The sequence below is a fragment of the Thunnus albacares genome, chromosome 10, assembly GCF_914725855.1.
Source record: "Thunnus albacares chromosome 10, fThuAlb1.1, whole genome shotgun sequence".
Lineage (NCBI taxonomy): Eukaryota > Metazoa > Chordata > Actinopteri > Scombriformes > Scombridae > Thunnus > Thunnus albacares.
In genome coordinates, this window is record NC_058115.1 from 4,256,264 (window position 1) to 4,279,706 (window position 23,443).

The 23,443-nt window shown below is 38.2% G+C and overlaps 1 long non-coding RNA gene across 2 annotated transcripts in view; it reads left to right on the forward strand.

The window, feature by feature from the left end:
* Positions 1-23,208, forward strand: part of LOC122989948 — a 70,355-nt gene extending 47,147 nt beyond the window's left edge. Inside the window, exons 2-6 of one of the 2 annotated variants that reach the window (XR_006405215.1) lie at positions 18,613-18,716; positions 19,436-19,613; positions 19,829-19,870; positions 20,194-20,405; positions 22,639-23,208. This is a non-coding gene — a long non-coding RNA (uncharacterized LOC122989948). The remainder of the gene's footprint in view (positions 1-18,612; positions 18,717-19,435; positions 19,614-19,828; positions 19,871-20,193; positions 20,406-22,638) is intronic. The other variant, XR_006405214.1, reaches the window with a different exon arrangement.
* The last annotated feature ends 235 nt before the right edge of the window (positions 23,209-23,443 follow it).

A 23,443-nucleotide genomic window follows, 5' to 3' on the forward strand; every position in this document is an offset into this window, starting at 1 on the left:
CATTAATCAATAGTTATTGATTTTATGATCAATGGGTCAAATGGCTTTGTGTAATGTGAAAAGCGTTGTTTGTAATGACAAACTCACAGATAATTATCACCTGACTCTTCTGTTCCGCAACAGAGCTGTTACAGAAGGAACAAATGATGTTCACCTAGTCATGAGTTTGGATTTAAAGTAGGAGGGATGAGGGGAGCAGGCCCTTGTTTTGGCACAAAGCCCGGGGTTACACTCTATTACCAGATGGTCTTATTAATAAATTAGGCCATATCTTGTATTAATTACTAGATATAATTTTGAGTGTAGTCATGATCTATGCTATTATCTACACTAAAGATTAAATCTCTAGCACTGAGGAAACAGATGTTGTTGAACAGTTGTTATTAAATCTGTAATAAATGTCAGCAATTCAGAAGTCTATTCCAATACATTAAATTATACTTTTCATCTACTGTATAGGTTTTCTGAAACTTTTGGCAGATCTTGGTTTTATAACATAGATCTGGAACAAAAGAAAGCTTTGAAGATTGACTATAATGGAAAGGGGGTCTTCCAGACAAAGTCCTGTTTACATTAAAATCTCTGTTACATACACACACACATCCTGAGAGTGCATTAGGTAAAGAGGTTAGATGCCTCACTTGGAAAAGCATGAAAAAAGGCCTAATTTACTACAATTAGGCTGAAAATGTTGTGCGCATATAGGATTAATTGGTTCTATGTGAACCAAATGAAAATTGGTTATCAAGGTCTTTTAGAGGAAAAAATGTAATTAACACTGGATATTTATACTCTGTCTGATAAAAAGATATGTTAAAAAACGTTCTGTAAATTATATAGACAGGATTTTTATGCCTCTGTGCCGGCAACAGCTGTGACTGGAGGCATTATGATTTTGGGTTGTCCTTCTGTTGTGTGAGACATTTAAATAGTGGTTATCATTTGATGCATTTCTTGTATATATTATAGTATGTGTTACAATGTTGTTTTCAAACTAAGGGGTGAATGTTTGTTCTTAATTCATTGTGATAGTAATGTCACTGTGACACTGTGGTATAAGAAATCCTTCTCCAAGGCTAGTTGAACTCCTGAACTTTTTACTATCTGAGGGTTGTTTGCTGACCTCTGGGGTTAGCTATAGATATCTTTGCCTTAAGCCTATTGTCTTAGAAACTGTGTGGATCATGAGGTACCTAGATGAGCTAAATTTGAAGGATGCCCTTGTTTGAAGTCATTGACCATTAGGTCTCTGTCAGATCATCCTATGACCATACTAGTTTATAAGAAGGTGTAACAGTTTGTGGAAGTGTCCATTTAGGGATCTGACTGTTATTAACTTTGCTTCCGTGGAGGTATAAAGCTGTCTAGTTTGTGTTTGCAATCTTTAGAGAAAGGGCCGGCTGAACAACATGCTTTCTCTCCAAAAATACAAGATAATTGTATTTTTGTTTTTGTGTTTTTGTATTTGGACATTTGAATGATTGTTGCTGATCATTTGACGGATTGTACAGTGTCTACAATTGCTTCAACAAGTAATAATGTTTAATGCTCTCTTGTGTCTTTGAGGGTTCTTGAGGGAGCCATGCAAAAATTTCCACAACACTGTCCATCCGTCTTTCCGTCCCATTCTCGTGAATGCAATAACTCAGGAACACCTCAGGGGAATTTCTTCAAATTTGGCACAAATGTCCACTTGGACTCAAGGATGATCTGATTAGAATTTGGTGTTCAAAGGTCAAGGCACTGTGACCTCACAAAACACATTTTTGACTGTACGTCAAGAATTCATACGCTAATTATGACAAAGTTTTACCCAAATATCTAATAGGATGAAACTGTGGTGATTGTACAGATCTTCTGTGCTGTCGGCTTGAAGATGTGTGTGAAGCATCGATGTTTTAGGGTTGTAGCTTCTTTGCAACAACATCCATATATGAAGTATTGTCCGCTGTCATGGCTACAACTTTGTGTTCTATCAGAATCAGCTTTATTGGCCAAACATGTGAAGGAAAATACACTCAATACCTTTTATTAAATTCCATCAAAGTCTTCACTACAAATACTTCATGAGTCTGGACAGACATGGATGTAAACTGCAATTTGATTGGTTGGCGGAGGCATACAACCATTAGGTGGTATTTCTAGTTTTTGTTCCATTTTAGATTTCCTCCCTGGCAACCATCAGCGGCCATGACACAAAACATGTCACATTGAACATTCTTGCCTGCATGTTCCATGGTGATGTTGTGAGGAGGATAAATTGGAAAGGGATAAATGGGAGAAAATCCTTCAGCCAGATGGCATCGAAGACATTGCTCCTGCATAAGTAATTGTAATAAATATTTAAAACTATTTGAAGTCACACAGCAGTCTTAGGCAGTATTCAAACTGACATTAGCAGTACATGAAAAAAACACAGCCATGCTAATTATTTTGATTGAGACCACTGCATTGACATTTAGGGGAGGGAGCCAATGCAGGGTTCTTCAGAAAACATTACAGAGTCTGTCTGGCTGAGTAAAAGTTTTACTTCAGTAGTCAGCACAGTCGTCTATGATCTGGGAGACTCCAGTTCGAAGCAAAATTATTTATATTTGTATATAAATAAAAGTGGAAAGAGGCTTAAAAATCCTGTTTTTGTTTTTATTACACTTTTAATTTTAGAAAATTAAAGTGTTACAATAAGTGGTCATGAATAAACTACCTTATGAAGGAGGTCCCCACACCGGATGTCGAACTGGAGTCTCCTAGATCATAGACGACTGTGCCAACTACTGAACTACTCATCACCTCATTGCAGACACACCTCTACCTATTTATACACCCATAACACAGAGACAGCACAGCGTGTAACATGTAGGCAAGAACTTCAGAGGTGATTATTGCTTTGCACTTTTCATTTATTGCCTATTTTTCACAACCTAACTTTGTAGATAGGAGAAGAGGAACAACAGATTATGCACTTTGTGTGTGTCAGTAGCTCAGCTTTATCTCAGGGGAACACCCTCAACTCCAGGAGTGATGTCCGAATAAGGAAACGTGCATCATGTAGCAGGTGGATGTGACTCCCCTCATTGAGACCTGCTGATAGATGTATCAGTGGAGCAGAGGAGAGAGACTGAGATAGCGATGTAACTGACCTGCATGCTGGTATTTGACATGTTTTTTTTTTTCCTTTCCAAAAACAAATAATTTTTTAAGTGTTTGTATGAAACAAATATTTCTAAAAAAAAAAAAAAAAAAAACACTATTTGTGCCTTGCCAAATAATGTATTTGTATTTGGGCACACCCCTATTAAGTAGAGAGGAAAACTTACTGTGGGAAAAGTTATGTACTTTGTACTGAGTTATGAACAACTACAGTAGCTACAGTGGTTTAATTAGTGCTGGGGTAGTTGGTGTAAGTGGGGTAACTACAGTGGGTGAATTACTACATTAGATAGTCAAAGCACTTGGGGAAGCTCTAGCAAGGAAATGTTTAGCACGTGTTGTCAATGAGGCAGATACTGAGCCTGAGGTGGTCACAGTGGGAATGTTGCTGGATATTAATGGTGGTTACAATGATTGTTGCAAATCTAGTGGAATGATTACTTAATATGGTACTGATGCTAATGGATGTAATAATTAGTGTTTTGGGCGTAACGTTATGGTTACTAATTTTGAGCTAGTTATGTCTAGTCTGTAGGGGGCTGGGGTTGACAGTATTTGTGGGATGAATGCTGGGTATGGCGTAGCTTGTATGTGAGAGGGAGTAGTAGGAATGTACTGTGTGTTTTCTGGTATCTTGGTCCCCAAAAACATCTCTTAAATGTGAAGTAACATGGGATGCACTCCAGTCCCGCTTGAAATGGACCCCTGACATAATGTAGCCACTCTGGTTGAGCTGTGGCCCCAGCTGTCCCCTGGCAACAACACTCTGATAAGATCAGCAGGCTTGTCTTAAAAAGGAAGATGATGCCCCATCACCACCACCTCTGGCATGTTTTCTGGTGACAGTTAGAAAATAAATGATGGTATAGTTCATTGCAAGCTGAATACATCATAACATACATCACTTTATGCAACTCATATATTTATGTTTTCATATGCAATGATCTTTTTATGAAAAATAACAAACTATATTAGTCAAGTATAACATGTTCATATATAGATCCACATGTGATCATTGTAGCCTACTATTTAATTAATTTAATCAACTAGTTTAACTAAATGAGTAGTTTTAGTGTATATTTGATGAGTTAGGCTGTAAATACTATGTTATCTGGTTCTTATTTCTTTTATCTAGTAGCATCCAACCCCCTGTGTTTTCATCATTTGCATATGCTCTACTGTTTTATTATCAACAGCTGTAATACAACCCTACAACATTCACTGTGTGTACAAAATATTAAAGACAATTTCTCTGTCCATGAGAATGAGCAGCATGAATCCAGGTAAAAGCTGTGATCCAACACTCTCATCAATATGAAGGATTATATTTAATGGAAAACATTTTAAACCTGTAACGTTATGTTCAATGAACAACTAAATATATATAAATGTCTGCTGTCTCACCCAGTGTGTAATGAATACTACTGAAATTGGTTAATCAGTTTAATATCTAGTGGAAATCGTTTATAGTGATCACGTCTGTCCGGGTCAAATTGATCACTATAAGCAGATGATTATTCTAACCGATTTTTTAATTTTTCTTTATTTCTCATGGAGATTACCATCTAATTGACATTTGCATATTACAGCCGGCATTCAGACAGATTAGAGATGTACAACCCTGCCATGAGGGAGGACAAAAACATTACTAGAAAGAGGGGATGACATTTCTCTTCGTTTAAGAACATTAAAAGTAAAGTTAGGCGTTGCTGTTGGCTTCCTGACTCATTTTAAAAAAGACGAGAGAGAGAGAGAGAGAGAGAGAGAGAGAGGGAGAGAGAGAGAAGCAGTGGTCGGGCAAGCTAGAGAGTGGATGAGGAGAGGGAGCAGTGGTAGCAAGAAAGCCGATGAATGAGAGAAATAAAAAGTTATACTTGTCTGTTTCACTTTGGTTACAAATAAACACACCAACATCCTGCACCTCCACACAAACCTGCAACACCTGATAATGGTGCCGCAGCCGCTAATTAAATATCATACGTGTATCATGGGAGTAAAGTAAAAAAAAAAAAAGTTTTACCATAGTTTTAAAATGTTTTTCCATATTTTGTCATATATGAAAAGACCCAAAATGAACACTGTAAGCAGACTACTTGATTACTATAAGTGAATTATTCAATCAGCTTTTGTATAGGAATGATTCTGTCTGGAGCTTTTTGATCCATATAAGTGGTTGATCACTGTAACTGTGATCACTATAAGCAGTTACCACTCTACTGTAAAGTGTCATCCACAGGATTTGGAACTGTAAGGAAAAAACAATTTCGAAATTCAAGTTCAACATACAATTTCCTTTAACCTAATACTCGTGAGATGCACAATCTGTTAAGTTTTTTTTCCTATATGATAGCATGTGAATCAACATTAATGTGTTAGCTAACACTTACTACACCAAAATGCAACCCAAAATGTTACTAAAGCGCTTAATGTCACTGACATGTAACATTAGTGGTCTTTGTCAAGTGATTTGTTTTTTGATGCTAGCTAAAGTCAGCCTTGAGTTGATAACACCAAATTCATTCAAGTCAAGTAAGCTGAGAATGGTTATTCCTACTGCAGTTAACAATGTTTCTACACGACGAAGCCAAGTAGCCTAAACCAAGAGGGGGAGTCTGTGTATAGCAGGCAGAGTTATGTATACTCAGATAAAAACATACAGAAAAGCAACTTTTGTTTATAAACTTTATTAAGGCTAATTAAAACACTTAATATGAAAGAAGACTTTAACAATTTCTTAAGCCACCCAATCTCATCTATTTGAGGGGGTATGGCACGACGCCTTTGACGTCAGCTTGTTGGCATGGTAACTGCTATATTTTTATGTAGCTTACATTTTTAAAAGCTTTTTTGAGCTTCTGTGTGACTTGTGGTGTAAGTCTTGCACAGATCCATTGGTGCAGTCGGTTGAGCGCACCTCTCAGTGTAGGACTCTACTGTCCTTAGCAGAGCAGAGCAGCTCACAGACCACCTGGTCATGCCCTCTGTAAGGACACTTTCCACAGCACCAGAATAGAAGGTCTGTAGGACCCCCAGAGAGACTATGAATTTCCTAAGTTGTCTGAGGTGGTAAAAGCGTTTCTTCACCTTTTTCACCAACATGTCTGAGCATGTGATCCATGCCTGACATGATTCTAGCATAAGCAGTGCTAGCCAGCATGGCTAATCCAAGAAAAGAGCAGCACTGACAGACTGTAACTGAAAGATGCCAGATTTTCACTGGCAAGGTATAGAGAGCTGAAAGGAAAGATCTGGGTTCTGTTCCAGAAGTAATAAAACCTAACTCATCATCACAATGACATTTGTAATAAAGCAAATTACAAAAAATCTAACCCACATATATTGATATATGGAGAAACAGTATATCAACCAACTCCACAGTTCCCCTCAGCACTGCGGAGCATTTTATCAGCTCTCAGTGTTTTGGTTCAGTCTCACGGCTTTCAATACACTCATTTCCAGTTGCAGCAGACAGCTGTTTTCAGCAAAAATACTCCCACTGTACACTATCTATGCATCTATGCAGCACCAAAAAACACTGAGCCAGTGACTAGCAAGTGAAGAAAGAACATCTAGGAGCTAAAGAAACAGACATTTTTCTAAAAAGAGATTGAATATTGGGCTTGGATTCATCAGGTGGACACAAACATGACTCCAAATGAATGCTATTGTTTAGTTAGTTATAACAACTTACATAATATGCCCAATAAACACATAAATCAATTGTGCAGCTTTAATATTTCTCCTCTTTGTGCCTTTTTAACCCACCATAAGTCCATGGTGGGTTCAGTGTCACTCAGCCAGACTGAGGCCAGTTGACTTTCAAGGACTCAGACTGGGAGGGAAGGTTGAATAGTCTAGACTTCTCCTTTTATTTTTTATTACAGCAGAGGTCAAAGCTAAAAACCTGATGAGTTAACAAGAGAAAGATGCTGGATTTCATTGATATATGTATGGATATGGATACAGTAACATACAATTATTGTGTTTCCATGCTAGAAGCACTTGATAGGGACTGTAGCTTTATATATGCCAACATATTACTCTTTATCTAACTTTATTTCAAACTCTAACAGCAGCTGCCGTAGTGAATAATCACTAGAATGTGAATAGTACGCCCAAATAACACATTTCACTTACAAACAGACCGATGAAAGAAACCTATAATGACAGATTGCATCACAGAAGCTTGTGCAACAGCGGCAAGCCCAGAAGTGATTGGCTCTCCATCACCATCATCATCATCATCATCAAGTGATTGAGAAGCAAAACTACATAGTTTAAAGTTTTAGCTCACAGGGATCACTGCAGAGAAGCAAAAGCAGGACTTAAGTTGGAAAATATTTATCATACCGAAAATGTATCGAAATATACATAGAAATTAAATAATGCATGGCTATGGCTTAACAAAGGTGATGAAGAGCAGGGAGAGCTGCCAATGAAACTGGTAAAAAGAAAAGTTTACAGCGGTGAGAAACTACGAAAGTCTGTCTGGCGAAGGAAAATGGAATTGTCTTGAGGAGGAGAGAGACGGTCCTTGAAAATGAAATCAAGTTTTGTGAGAGAGAAAGCAGAGAAATGCCAGGGATGACAAGGAGCAGAGGGAAAAGAGGAGAATGTGGCTCTAAAAATGAACACGCTGCAGAAGAGAAAGGAAAAATTGACAACGAGGTGGAGAAGAAGAGGAAACAATGACAAATCCCGATGAATATGAGAGCAAACAGGATTCTAATACTTACTTTATCACTCAGCCAGACCTCAATGACAAATCTCTTAATATGCAAATAGGTCTGTATTTATTCCAATGACAAATCACGCCGTCACATAAACAGACTCGTGAAATACTATGCACACAGACGTCCACATACACACAGGTGGTTTATTCATCTGTAGTACTTATCAAGTCTAGAGGTTATTAAAAGTTATTAATAACTGCTGTATTTGTTCCAATGACAAATGGAAAAAAGAGCCACTGCTGTACTCCATAAAGAGGATAGATACCACTGTTCCACCTGTGTGTATGAGTGTGTGTTAATGTTTTTATCAGTTTAATAGTTACTCATTATTTCTATCTGTAGATGTTCCACTGCCTGTTGTGTGGGTGATTCTACCTTATTTTATCAAGCGCCATGTGTAGCATTTTGGAAATATATCATATATTACTGGTAGGTCAGTACGTCTGCACAAATAAAGTTTTGTTTTGTTGGAAAATTGCAGGTGTTAGAGTTTTGCAGTTTGGACCCAGACACAGACTAGGAGTAAGATGAATGAAGAGGATTTATTGAAAGGGGGAGTGGGGAAAGGAGGTGAAATGAGCGGGGAGGTAGCTGGCTGAGGCAGAGGGCTGGAGGGCGGTTAGGTATGGCAGGAGCGGCTGGGCAGGGTGGATGAATGAGGGAGGATGGTGTAGGCTGGCGGGAGGTAGCAGGTGGTTAGTGGTTTGGAGAGAGGCGGGCATGCACGCAGGGCCAGTAATGATCCTGGAGCACAGGGAAGAGAGACGGTAATTAGCAAGGAATTCAACATGAGGAAACAAACGCTAAGAACACTAGAACATAAGAGAAGCCTGAAGCGGTTACTAGCACTATAGCTGAAACAACAATCCAGCGGAGAGAGGGTGAAGAGCTGGGGGTTGATATACTGAAGAGGAGCTGACCTGATGGATGGCAGGTGTGTAGGGATCCAAGAGCCGGGAGAGTGAGAGGAGGAGGAGCGCCACACCCACATCACACACACACACACACACACATACATACACACACATAGAGAGAGAGACAGACAGGGAACAGAGGAGACACTGGAGAAGGGATAAACTGGAGGCACGGCCATGGCTGTAACAGTATAACATGTGATATGGTTTGTATGAGCTAACAGGCTAGCTACACAATAAAACACCATAATAACAATTTGCCATAGATGGATAATTAATGAAGTGTTTTTGAGTATGGCCAGCCTGCCTTGTGTCACTGTCAGTCTAATTGTGACAGCTTGCTATAATTACCACAAATTAATATCCACACCAATTCATTTTAAGAGCTACAATTAACCTTTTACTTGAAATTAATTTGGCAGATGCCTTCGTCCAAAGAAATGTACAATACATGCATTCAACCTCCAAAAGAACAAGATGTAAAAAGAGAAGAAAAAATATCTAAGTTCTAATCCTGTGTCACTGTAATAACTGACCTGTTATCTCTTGGTATATGGCAAATAAATGCCAAACAAATCATTCTTGACTCATCTTGAACCTGGGCTGTAGAAATGTACCCAATCAAATGTGATTTTAGACTTCTCACTAACCCCACTCATCACATAAACCTGCACTTGACTGTTAGCTTGTGGATCGTAGTAACTGGCAGAGAAATGTCACAGGAAGAGGTGTGTGTTTAAGACATGAGGTGGAAAAAGCTATTTTTTTTTACATTTCTACTGACTGTGGTTGAGGTTTGATGTATTCATTTCTCCCTCACTTTGCGTCTCCTGGTCTAACAACACTGAGGAGAGGAGAGGAGAGGAGAGGAGAGGTTAGGGTGGAGGCCAACTATCCTCTAAATCAGAGCTTCCCATCCTCTGGACCTCGGAACATTTGCTACTGTACCAGGCCATGAGGAAACCATATGACTTGGCACAAAAAGCTGAACAATAATTATATAACTTCATATGATATTATAGGTAATTAGTCTGTGCTGCATTTACCTCATCACTACCTGACATGCCATGCCCTCCTCTCTGGTGTTGGCTGGCTGTCTCCGTACTGAGGTGTATATCTGCGGGTTGGCATAGTTTACCCTGAACCACAACATACAGGATTAGTGTACAAGCTAATGACAGGCCTCCGTCTACAAACACTATCTTCCAGTTTTCAAGGGTCCCATCATGATGGAGGAGTGTGAAGAATTATAAATCCAAATTATATACAATTATATACCATTATAAACAGTCTTAGATACGAGCACTGAGTTACACCAAAATCTAACATTTTAAAATTCTACACATAGCAGCTAATTTCACCTTCAAAATGCCAGTGTTTCTACTTGGATTTTGATGTTATTTATCTAGGTAAGGCAAAGACTCAGGAAACAGAGTTTGTGTTGACATTTGTCATTTTCTGAATTTTAAAACACTTAACAGATATCTCATATGCCATTTGTCATTTTGACAGTTAAAAAAAAATTGCTGGTGCTGCAACAGGATTAGTCACATCATCACCAAATTGGAAAAAGACTCCAACAAATCAACAGTGCACATAAAGAAACAGAGCCAGACCTGTGATCTGTCTGTTCATCCCATGTCCCCACTGTCTCTTAGATATATATCTAATATTGGAAGCATGATTTCAATGGTTCAAGCGCATCAGCAAGTGCAAAACAGTAGGTTGTGGGTGTTTGCACTGCTGCACATATATGAACCAAAATAGCAGCTAGAAAGTTTAAAAAGTTTTGGTTGTGTCTCAACCAGTCACATCACCAGTTTCATCGCCCTGAAACAGCTGAGCCAAACACAGTGAAGCATGAAAACAAACAACAGCTCAACAAATGGAAAAATACATCTCCGGGAAATGATATTAATGACTGGAAGGTGCAACGTGTCACGCACAGCACCAGCAGTCTGCAGCCAGAGGCAGATACTGTTTTTCTTTCAGTGAATTAGCATAATGACATTAGAAATAAATAACAGGAACAATAATCATTTGTCGAAGCTGTTCTTATGACAGCATCAAGCCAACATTATTGCGTCATTGTCGCTTAATGTATAGAGACAGTATTTAAAGACAATTTAAAGAAATCTACTGTTCAAAGAGTGTTTAGATGAAACAGTTTTTTACAATTTAATGATTGTACCATAATTACTGAACATTTCTTCCAAGTATTTTTTTTTAACACAATCACCAAAATGCCTGTGAGATGGCTTTGGGCCAGAAAAAGATGTGGTTCTGAGACGTCTGCTCTGAGAGGAACTTCTAACATCGTGTCCACACAGAAAGGGATTCAGCCAGGTTTTTCAGACATCTGTCTCAAGCACCTCTGATGGAACAGATACGCTTCTATTTTAATCAACACAGCTGTCTACAAGGGCCACATGATGGCTGGCACTACACATGACCCGAGGCGTATTTTTACACTTCAAGCCCATTTTCCTCCGTTTTATGCACTGAACTCCAGTCATTGTGTGTTGGGCTCTGAGCCTGTGATCATGGTGATGTATTTTGACAGCACAATCACTGTTTTGGAAGTGATTTTTCAGCTTTTCACTCCCTCCACCTCTTAACAAAACACCTCTAAATCTCTGAAATCTTCAGTTCCGTCTGTGCCACAGACCATCGCCACACTTCTTCTCCACCCGGCAGCACTCGATGTAAAAAAGCAGCAGATGCTGGATGGAGGCTGCCAATATTCTCCATAATGGTCTTACTTGTTTATGGTAATTGCACTAATGTCTAGAAATTAATGTGCTTATGATTTATTGATCTTGGAGTGCTACACATTAGAAAGCACCCTCGTGTATGCTGACAAACGTGGGAACCGTCTCTATGTGCAGCACTTTCACTTAACATAATGCAATTCAAAGAAATGAAATGCAACATAATGTGTACATGTGCAGTGGCCACACACAAGGAGTTACATCAGCAGGATGGAGAACAGCCAGTGGGAATTATCATCCAATCAAAACAACACTATGAACTCTGTCTGAGTTGTTTTGTTGCTCTTATCGGCCCGCTGCTCTAAAGCGACGTACACAACAATAATCATCCATCTTTCATTTACCATCAGCCCTCACTCGTTCAATCCATCTGCTTTGTTTTCTTTGTTTATGTCAAGGATGAATAGTCGCACAAGGACCCTGTTGAATGAATTAACTCCTAGTTATAAAAGCCTCCATTTTTTTTGTGTCTTGTTTTGATACAACTGCATAAAAGAACATCAGGAACGGTCTGAAAACACCAACATCAACCACCAAAGGTCCCCAAAACCACTCCAGTCCACAGTTGGCACACAGTGCCTCGATTGTGTTTGATGGATACAACCTGATTCTCCAACCATGTGTTGATCTGTTTGAGGATTTGGTGATGATTGTAAAATATATTGACTCCAATGGCTCAACAGAATCAGCAGTACTCGCTTAGTCGTTATAATGTGTTGACGGTCGTGCCACAAGAATGAGACATTAGCTTTTATACTAATCAAGCTCTTGAGTTAACATTCATGCCCTGAGGATGTGAGCCTCTCCATCCTTTGAGACTTCACTCCCATAAGGACAGAAATGTTTCACCATCTCGTCTGATAACTGTTGTTGTTGGCAAGATTGCTTCTTTATTTTTATACTGTTTTTTTGATCTTGTATAGATAGATCGTATTTGAAAAACCAGACCAGCTCTAGAACACAGCAAGACATAAAAATAAGACTGCAGATATCTCTGTTTTGCTTTGTTGAATAGGGTAAAGGTTATCATCCTTAAGAGTTTAATTATTTCAAACCCTATTTTGATGCTACTTATGCTCTGCATTTTCCCTGCAGCAGCCGTTCAGTGTATTTATGTTCAGTAATTGCTTCTGTGTCATAGATTTCATTGTTAGTGGCGGAGTTTGCCATTCAAGTTACCTACACACACACACAAAGCATTCACAGAAAATGATGCATATATGTACTTCAGTTTGTTCTTTTATCTCATTATTACAAGCCTCCTTGTTTACTGATATCTCTCTACAATAGCATTAGTATGGAGTTATATTTGTGCTGTAGGGAAATAAGCTCATGTTTGTATAAAGGGGTTATAGCAAAGAATTATTACACTTGACTCAGTTGAACCTCTCCTCCACTCATATAGTTTTATAAGGTCGTTGTAATAGTTCTAAAAGGCCGGTCAAGGAGAGTTTCTGGACTGAATAGATAATTTTCTGGGGTAGAATTTAGAGTGAATAGTGAGGTAGAAGATGATCTATATGATTTAGGGACCAATAAGTGAGCAAGAAAACAAAACAATTGACTTTATGTGCATGCATTCATTTCTACAAACTACAGCTACAATACAACTAATACAAAAAAAACCACAACATAAACAATAAAACACACGAACAAATGAAGACCTACACAAACAATGCAATAACTGATGAACAATGAGAATGATGACCAGTTAGTTACAGCAATATAAAGGCCATCACCTGAAAGCAGCTGATATTTTGGGGTAATTTGGAATAGGTCTAATCTTTTGAGAGCCAATTTGGAGTGGCAGAGTATTTAGAAACCAGGAAGAGATAGTTTAGATTTAGCAGCAGTTTAGCAGATTATGGAAGCTTACCTTTGTGACTGTGGTGTTGGAGCATAGAGAGTTTCAATGCAGTGATGCTGTGCGGAGTCAGATGATGATGAAGGGTGCCAAGTGGGCCTGTTGACAGTCAGATCACTCTGCTGGTGCAGGTCAGAATAACAGATGGACAGAGCAGAACACTTTGTACTGGTCGACAAGTGAACTCTCTAACTCTCTGATGTATTCAGGTGACGATGATCTTTTTTTTTTAACTTTATTACCATGGAAGGAAGTTGATAGATAGACCTCTTCTACCCCCCCCCCCCCCCCCCCCCCACACACCCCCACACCCCCAGGGAGAGGCGTTGATTAATTGTTTTCACAACCCAGTTCAGTCAGATGCCTTCCAGATTCATACTTAGTAGGGGATGTGCAGAGAGCCCAGTATTTGTATTTGTACTTGTTTAGGCAGCAAAATTATTTGTATCTGTATTTGTATTTGAATAAAAGTGGAAAGAGGCTTAAAAATCTGTTTTTGTTAATATTACACTTTTCACTTTAGAAATTTGAGTGTAAAGTGTTACAATAATGACTACTGAGCTAAAACTTTACTCATCACCTCATTGCAGACAGACCTCTACCTATTTATACACCCATAACACAGAGACAGCACAGCGTGTAACGTGTAGGGAAAAATTTCAAAGATGATTCTTGCTTTGCACTTTTCAATTATTGCCTATTTTTTACAACCTAACTTTGTTGAAAGTTCCAACTCCGAGAATGATGTCCAAATTAGGAAATGTGCATCATGCAGCAGGTGGATGTGACTCCCTTTGTTGACACCTGCTGATAGAGCAGAGGAGAGAGACTGAGATAACCGACCTGCAAGCTGGTATTTGACATGTTTTTTTTTTCTTCCCAAAAACAAATAATTTTAAAAATATTTGTATCAAACAAATATTCGTATAAAGCCCATTATTTGTGCTTTGCCGAATAATGTATTTGTATTCTAATCGGTTAGAAAGACTAATGGGTTTCTTAATATTGAGTTGAGTCAAGTGGTATGGGATGACAAATTAAATTTTTGCTATGTCTTTGTGTCACAATTTCTCTATGAAATATCATTTATGTGCTAGGAAAAAAACATTCTCTGCATGTAAAATGTGTCATTGAGAATGAGGCATGAATATAACACTGTGTAATAGAGCTTTGTTAAGTTACTGAATTCCTTCTGCGGCAGCTTCACATTTAAAGCATTCCATGTTGCAGACGTCTTGGTGGCTTATAAAAGCAAGCGGGCAGAGGAAATGCAATTTATTTGTCACCGAGGTTCGTGCTCACAAACAAAGCATGGTCACTTTCTTTGGCTTTTGTCAGTGGAGTAGTTTTCAATATTGCATGGAGTGATGGAAAAAGCAGAAACAGCCACACTGAGCTGTTACAGTAAAGATGAGGAGCTGCAGGCGACACTGCGATTTGTGAGAAACACATCTTATGGCAAGTCAAGCAGTTCAGAAATATGTGATTTTTAACACGTAAACATGGTGACAACACATTAACAACACATTACTAACATGTTAATTTTCCACACGTTATCATTGTCGATTTCACATAATTCTGAGCCATTTGGCCTCTGCCACTGGCTGCTGAGCAATAGGGTTAAACCATATCTATAAGCCTAGGGGTTGCCTTAAACTATTATAATATTTAACATGCTCTCTATCCTCTTATTTTTTTATACCATTCATCAAATTTTAGTTTCCTATTGTTAAAATATCACAATAGTGTGGGGAAAAAGTCACAGCAGTGGTACTCGCTCTGCTGGTTTAGGATACAGACCATCGTAATGAATATCTGTATTTAGAAAACAACATGAACACAGGAGATATTACCCATTTTGATGGAATTGACAAAGACTTTTAGGATTATAATGAGAGCTTATAATTAGGTCAGATATTAATATGATTTGGCTTTCCTGACAGCAGATATACGTTTCTGTGCCAAAGTCCTGGGCAATCCTGAAAATCCTTATTAAAGCCATTTACCTGAAAAGTGTTCAGCCAATAAGTTAAAGCACTTCACAGCATTCAAGTAAACACAAAGATACAAAGAAAAATAGCTTATTATTGTTTGTTTCTAGAACCACACACATAGTTTATATCTGCAATACCTGGAAGTAGTCATGCAGAAAATAAGGGATATGAACACTTTCAACTGTGCATTGCAGATGCTCCACAGTGATCACACCAACAACTGACCTGGATTGTTACTGACTAGCCTATTATACACTTCACAACAGCCAGAATTCATTTTATAACTGCTTTTGTGACAGTTTATATGCTGGTTTGGTGACTTGAAATGGCTTACTGACTGGTAATATAATATATCTGGTATAAGGCTTAGTTGAGGGGCTGGTTCTGGATAATTATAGACTTGGCTATGCAGATTATGCAGGACAGACATTTTCATTCATTAGGCCTACTTTGTATTTTATGCACAGATAGGCTACAGCACGTTGTATTGAAATGTATTAATGTGGTTGAACAGTTTTAATTGCACCCTTACCCAAGGTCATGCAAACGGTCTGATGGCTCCTTGATAATAGCAGCAGATTTCTCTCATTATCTGAGAATAAAATCATGGGTCTGGATATCAAGCTGTTAACTTCAAATTAACTTATTAATGTTAAGTTTGTTAACGTGCTGTAAATGGCTGCTGCCATTATAGATTTAAACATCTGTGATTAAAATGAAAATAAGTCAAGAATAGCTGCAGGAAGCTTTTTATATATGTATTATAAAATAAGTACAAAGCCTAGTTAAGAGCGTTGAAATGACATGTAAGCCACTTTGCATCTGCTGTGTAATAATTAACATAGGTGTGTCTAAGAGGTTGAGACGCCAGACAGATATTGTTTTTTGCTTTAATATTTTGGTTTGAATTAAAGTCGCTTTTTACTGAATGTTTTGAAATCCATGTTAGCCTTTAGATGCACGCATCAAGTCTTATTTCTTGATAGCTTATATGTACCTGTACAGTTGCATGCACTTCCACACATTCATATCTACGAGAACCCGTAAGACAGAAACTACACTGCGGATTAAGCGTGTTTAAAGTAAGTCCATCTTGAAGCGTCTTAAAGCTTGAAAACCTTGACAAGAGCCATCAAATCCATATGCTATATACTCCAATTCCACTCCTGTAAACCACCTCATGACTCACAAACAAGTTGAATATTAACTAAACCCCCGTCAATGACTCGTTTCAGAGTTCATGTCACTTACTCCAAAACAAAATAGAGAAAATGGGTATTTTGTACATCAATACAAAATACATATTCAAATCGCTTTAATTAATTCATCCACGTCTTTTGAGTTTATGTATTTTTTAGTCATTCTATTTTCTTCTCAGAGACCGAAATAAAAAATGAATAGTGATTTGATTTTCATTTCAAAATCCACAAATGAAACTGGTACAAATGAGGCATTTGTCCTTTCCCCAGTCAAAAACAGCAGGTACAACATTTATGAAGGACTTGAATTTCCTTTTCTAACCTTTCATTTTTTAACAAGAAAACAAACATGAAAAAACCTGTTCAAGGACTGAGAAGTAGCTGCTACTAGAGAAAGAGAGAGAGAGAGAGAGAGAGAGAGATAATAATAATAATAAACATTAATTCTGATAGAAAATATGTTCAAAGAATATTTGACTAATATATTTGGAACAACTTCACCATCCTATTTCTGAGTGCTGTGAAATCTACAAGAGGGTTGTTTTCACCTTTTGATTCATTGCTCTTAAATGAGTGAAACAACTGGTACACACATTGTCAGGTGCACTGATTTTATTCATCAAAAAACATCCATAACAACCATAAATCACTACAAAGTTATACCGAGGTAAACTACAATTCTCTACAAAATGTAATTGAAATTTGATAATGAAGTGGAGCCAACTGTTACAGGCAGCATGATAAAGGTTGTTAAGCTGTGGCCTATCAGAGGCTCATTCACTGCCTCCATTGGAACTGCTCATATCTGGCTGCTTCAACTCAGTTCTGATTACATTGAATTCTCAGTAAATCAACATATTTATATTTGACAATTTGTAAATTACACAATTTATAATTATTTATTACATAGATCTAAGTGTGCATTGGGGCATTTATAACATAATAAATGTATTTTTTAATTACCTAAAAGCAGTAACTTAAACATTTGGAACTTGAGATACTGGTGTCTAGTGTTGCCTATAAACTGACCGCAAATACTTACATTGTACTTCATTAAATTACGTCACAAAATGACAAACAAGACTAGGTCAAATACTAGTAGATGGCTGGACCATGTATGAAACGCTAGAGGGCTTTTAATTTGAAATACAGGAATACAATAAACACACATTACAAATTAAGGCTATTTGTCACTGTATTGGGTTGTCCTGTTCATCTGGACTATTACTGCACTGCATATAACTGAACTATACTAACATCTACTCCCTACTTTTTAAAGGAGAGTCTGGGAGAGCAGGTCAGAGAACAGGAAGATGGGTGTCATATATTTAAGTTTTTTTTTTTTTTTTCTGTCTTCCTACACTGGACCAGGCACAGCTCAGAGAAACAGATATTTACAACAGACGCAAAGAGGGATAGTGTGACTCATTTGTTGTTTAATTGAACTAAGAATAGAGTTATTTATTTTATTTCCTGTGCTCTTTTGACAGGCTTTGGAAAGAAGGCTTAATTTAAACAATCAGGCTGAGCTGCAGGACGGCATCCCACTGCAACTGAAATATCCAGATGGCCATGTTGTACAGAGTAGATTTCACCTCACACAGCCAATATAGTACTCGGAAATTGGGTTCAGATATCAGGACACCTCATGGTGCATTATTGCTAATTTACAAAAAATCCCAAACCTTAAAGTTAAGGATTTAAATTATATACCAACACTGTCAATGCACAATTAATTCGGATTATTTGACTTTTTTAAATTGTATAAAAACTTTAACAAGGACGTGTTGTCTGGGCAGTGCTTCCACATTTAATACCTTGGATATTTCTTTTTTAAAGCACCTGTTTGACATTGTCAGCTCAGATGACATGGTTACAGAGGTGTTCAGAGAGCCAGGGCATCACCGATAAGAAGTACAACAACAGGCAGAATAATTGATCACATCAACGAATCCTGCACTGTGTTTTATTTTTTGTTCTTTGTCAGGACACTCTGGTTCCTGAAGAAGAGAATACTCCTCAAAACAACTCATCTGGTTCCTCAGATCCAAATGCTGATTCTACAAATGCTGGTTTCAGTCATGTTAATGAGTAAGTGGTAGTTTCCTACTTTATTAATAATGGATCATCTACTGTGTTAAATGACTCATGGCCAGGGTCAGCAGGCCAATAGAGAGTACTACAAACAGAATCAGGATAATAATATGGTAACCCAACTGTTTTGGATGTTGCAAAGCCCCGCCAGCAAAATGTTTCATCAGCTGCCACTGCTCATGAGCATAACAACCGGTCATTTAATGGTTTAATGGTATAATTTACTGTTATGTGTTATTGTTCATGATCAGATCTGAAAACCTTACTGACCACTCTAGCATCAAAAATCTGGATTGGAGAGATGCCCAGCAGTAATATGATAAATGTATGCAGAGAAAACATAATGGATGGTGCCATGCCAGCCTTTGCAAGGAGGGGTTTCAATCCAAAGGCCAAATTAAGTGTCATATTTATGAGTGACTTCATGCAAGCAGAGGGTGCATGAGAGTTTTTTCCGACTGCTTATGATAGCGCTCAAGGACAGCACGCTATTTACAGGCCCACGGAGCAGTAAGATCCTGTCCCTGGACAGCCATGATTACTACCCACACATGGCACTTATCTAACTCACTCTTCTAACATATTGAAATTGTATTTCTGCCTTTGTTCAAATTTGAATTTGAGTTGGTAATAAACACTTTATTCTGCAGATATTTGCCGAACTGCTGTCCACTGGAAAAATATCTCTCGGTTTTTCAACATTTCAACTTTCGCAGCAATATACAGAGGTCTCTACAGGACATATGGAGTGATGATAGCTGTGGCACTGGTGCATGGAGGAGTGTTACCTTCTTTTTCTCTGAGAGGCTCTGCTAAAACCTGTGCTCCACACTTACATCACCACCCACTCTCCAAGAAGTAGCAGATCAGGATTTGCAGTGGAAACTCAAAAAGGTATGTCAATTTTGTCAACAAGTTCCTCACTCACTTTCTTAATTTTTTTTGAGCCAATGATGAAAGCATTACAAAGACCTGCTTCTACTAATAAACTGTCATAAAGATCAGTGAGGCGGATGATATTGCAGCAGCTAAAGCTGCCATTAGTCCCACAGTTCATCAATACAAATGGTAAATTGCATTTTAACTTGCCTTAATTTTGTTCATGACAGTGGTTGGATGAGATTTTCTAATTTTTAAAGGAAAATGCTCAGGTGAGCCGGAAAATCAGTATTTCTAGCTGGAAAAACAAAGCTACCTGGTGCCACATGCTGTTATCTAATATAGTGCACTTGCTCCTGTTTGATTGGGGCCAGAGGTTGATTGTTCACAATGTGTTGGGCCTGTCTGTGTCAAAGGATTGCTTAACTGGGTAATGATGGTCAATTGAGTGTGGCACTCCTGATTCACTTAACCTATGGCAGTTGCTTAGTTCTCATCACTTGGGTGTGTTAGGTGCATAACATGCTATTCTCTGAACATGCTTTCTTATACATCACTTATTTTGTTCTCTAAATGTATACATGGTCCCTTGCAGAATAGCATATGCCCTGAGGGACTGAACACACTTGGCCTCCTGGACCTGATGAAAATTCACCCAAGCATCTTCAAGGAAAGTGTTTTCTTCATCGTAGAGGCCTCGAAAGGCTACAGACTTGATCTCCCTGTTCCAAGCAGAGCTGTCCCCTCCAGGAAGCAACCAGAGGTGACTGGAAAAGAGAATGGAAGAGTACTGAGAGACTACTGAAGGTAAATGAATGATTCACTCTGTAACAGTTGTGCAGAGTATTTTGAGCCACTCTGACTTTTGCTGACAATCCTGTATATCATCACAGATGTTTAATGATTTTATTACCTTACTATTTTACTGATGGTGGTTTGAGAGCACAACATATTTTTTTGTGTTTGCCTCTGGAGCTGACTGAGTACCAGTGCTCGGTTTTTTCCACTCCGGCAATGCTAAATTTCATTCACAAGACAAGGCTGAAGTACCCTGAAGCCAACACCTGTCTTGTAAATTTGAAACTTCCTATCCATGACACTAATGTTCAATTCACCAAGTTTATGTGTGAGGGCATTATTCAAGCTCCGGCTTTTGGTCTAGCTTAAAGTCACTGACAGTTAATTTCATAATGGCTGTTTGAACTTCCTCACTGCTACTTTTATTCTCAGTTCTTTGAAAGGATAAAACTGCAACTGTTTTGGGACATGGAACACCCAAATGCAATTAAATGAATGAATGGAAAATAATTGGAACCTGTTGCATGTTTCTTTCTTTCCCCTTCATTAAAAAGACAATCTGTCATTCCCCTACATGCTAGACGCTCCTACTCAATACTGATCATGGATCATCATTATTATTACTACTATTAATCACAAGGATTTTTTTAGGCAATGTACTGATTATGTTGTAAATGAGTATTTGCAGCACATCTGTTGTGATTTGGGGGTTTTCTGATTGGTCAATAGCTGTGGTGGTGATGTTGTGGGATTTGAGTACAGGGAGGCATTAGCATTATCACAGTTAACCAGAGACTGTAAATGCACCATGCTAACAAAGCTAGCAGCTATCAGTTAGTGTTAGGGTCAACTCCACCCTCTCATCCAGATATGGTCACTTCTGGCTCCAAAAATCCAAGATGGTGACGGTCAAAATGCAAACTCAAGGCTTCAAATCAGGAGTCCATAAACCAATGGGTGACGTCCCGGTGGCTACGTCCATTATTTTTTACATTCTATGAGAGAATTCAGCAAAGGTACACCACGTCTCCCTGTCTCATCATTCTGTCCTGAATTTCAGGTTAGTATTGTTTTAAGTGGCCAAAGGCGCACCAAAAGTGTTATGAGGCACATCAAACTGCCCTGATGTCCCTATGCTGACCTTATTTCGATTGTGGAGCATCAAATGAGGGCCCAATGACCCAAGCTGTTTTTTCTGCAGCTGAAAAAGAGAGAGAGAGCGCGAGTGAGCTGAGAGCACAAGAGAGAGACAGCGTGGCGATGGTCGAGTGAGGAGAGGGAGCGGCGGTAGAGAATAAGAGAAATAAAAAGTTATTTTCTGATTGTTTCATAGTGGTTACATTCTAAAGCATAAATAAATAACCATCAATCACTCAACTGTGCAAGTAAAGCAGTAGTTAATACAAAGAACAACAGGATAAATCTGGGTTGTTCTGTGGTGGCATTTCAAATCTGATGCCTGCAGTGCGCCATAGGAGCATCAAATGACCTGCGTCAAATGAGGTGCGTCAGTTATTGCTTTCAGTGTGTTTGGGCCTTAATGTTACTATTACATGCAAGTCTGAGTAACACTTGATAGTAATATCTGTGTGTCTGTGCATTTATTAATCATTTCACGATTAATTAAATTAGATGCAATTACAGCCTAAACTTATTTGGAGAGATGAATGTAGAGATATGAAAATGACACAGAGACAGAATGTGTTTGTTCTGGGATTGACATTTTATTTTGTACGTGTTTTATGAACATGGAAAATGTGTCTACAGAGACTATAAATGTGCAGTAATAGTAAATACTGGTTAAATGGGAAAAGGGACGATGCAAACAGTATAGAGTGAATAAAGTGTGAATAAATAACTGTAGAGAATGCAGCAAAGGCAAGCCACATCTCCCTGTTTCATCGTTCTTTCCTGGATACATAGAGCTGCTTATGGGTGCTGCAGCCTGGTACTTGTAACACTAGTACCCAATCTCAGTCACTTTACAGCTGACATAAATCGGTGATAAATGTGCAAACCAGCCATGTAGCCATATGAGGCTCTCATACAAACTAGGTGCTTGTAACACTGGAGTTTGAAGTTACACTCAGTTACACACACACATGCTTCACTCAATTGTGCTCAGGTGGATACAGAGATTGTAAAATTTCATATGTTTTTTAGTTTGATGGGAATGCAACATTTAACATCATACAGATTAGTTTTTCAGAAATGTCCTATTTTGTTGTGTTTAATTCTTTAGACTTGAGACCCTTGAGAGGAGCATCAGGTGGGCAAGAGGGAAGATTCTTGCATTGGAGGTTGCAGATGAACTTCTTCCATTAGTGACCTGTTTTATTCAACTAGTGCAAACAGTTTTGTCATGTCAACTCAATAAGATATTGACTATGATTCATATGATTCCATCTCTTTTGTCAGTCAGTCAAACTTTATGTAGGGGTTAGGTTCTCAGCCACCATGTCTGAATTCAGGCATAGAGCAGTTTTAAATTCATATTATACTTAATTCAATACATTGTACACTGGACAACTATTCAGGCTCCCAAATCTTTTCTTGCTTTAATCCCTGCTTTATGTAGAAGTTAAATGCAATTCAAAGTGCTTTCTTTGAATTAGAGTTACATTGAATTCTAAAAAGTCTCTTTTGAGGTTGGGGTGAACAGGACACTTGTCATGCCTGCTGGAGATTACATCATGCATTATTTCAAGACTTTGGAGACACTTAAAGTTGGACTTGTTTTCAACATGCTCAATCCACAGTAGGTTATGTTGTATGTGTTCTGATGGCACTTGAATGCAGTTTGGTGCAGTATACAGGTGATATCTCTGGAGCCAGACTATACTTAGGAGATATCAGTATTCATTCAAATGATATAGGATATATCAGTATTCAAGCTAAATATTCTTAATATAACATAAAGATATTGAATATATAATTACATAGTGTGGCTTTACATTACATAGTCTAGCTTTTTAATACAATGCATTGTATTAAAAAGGCTAAACACACCAAGTCATATACCTAATCATCGACATCTCTATGTAAAA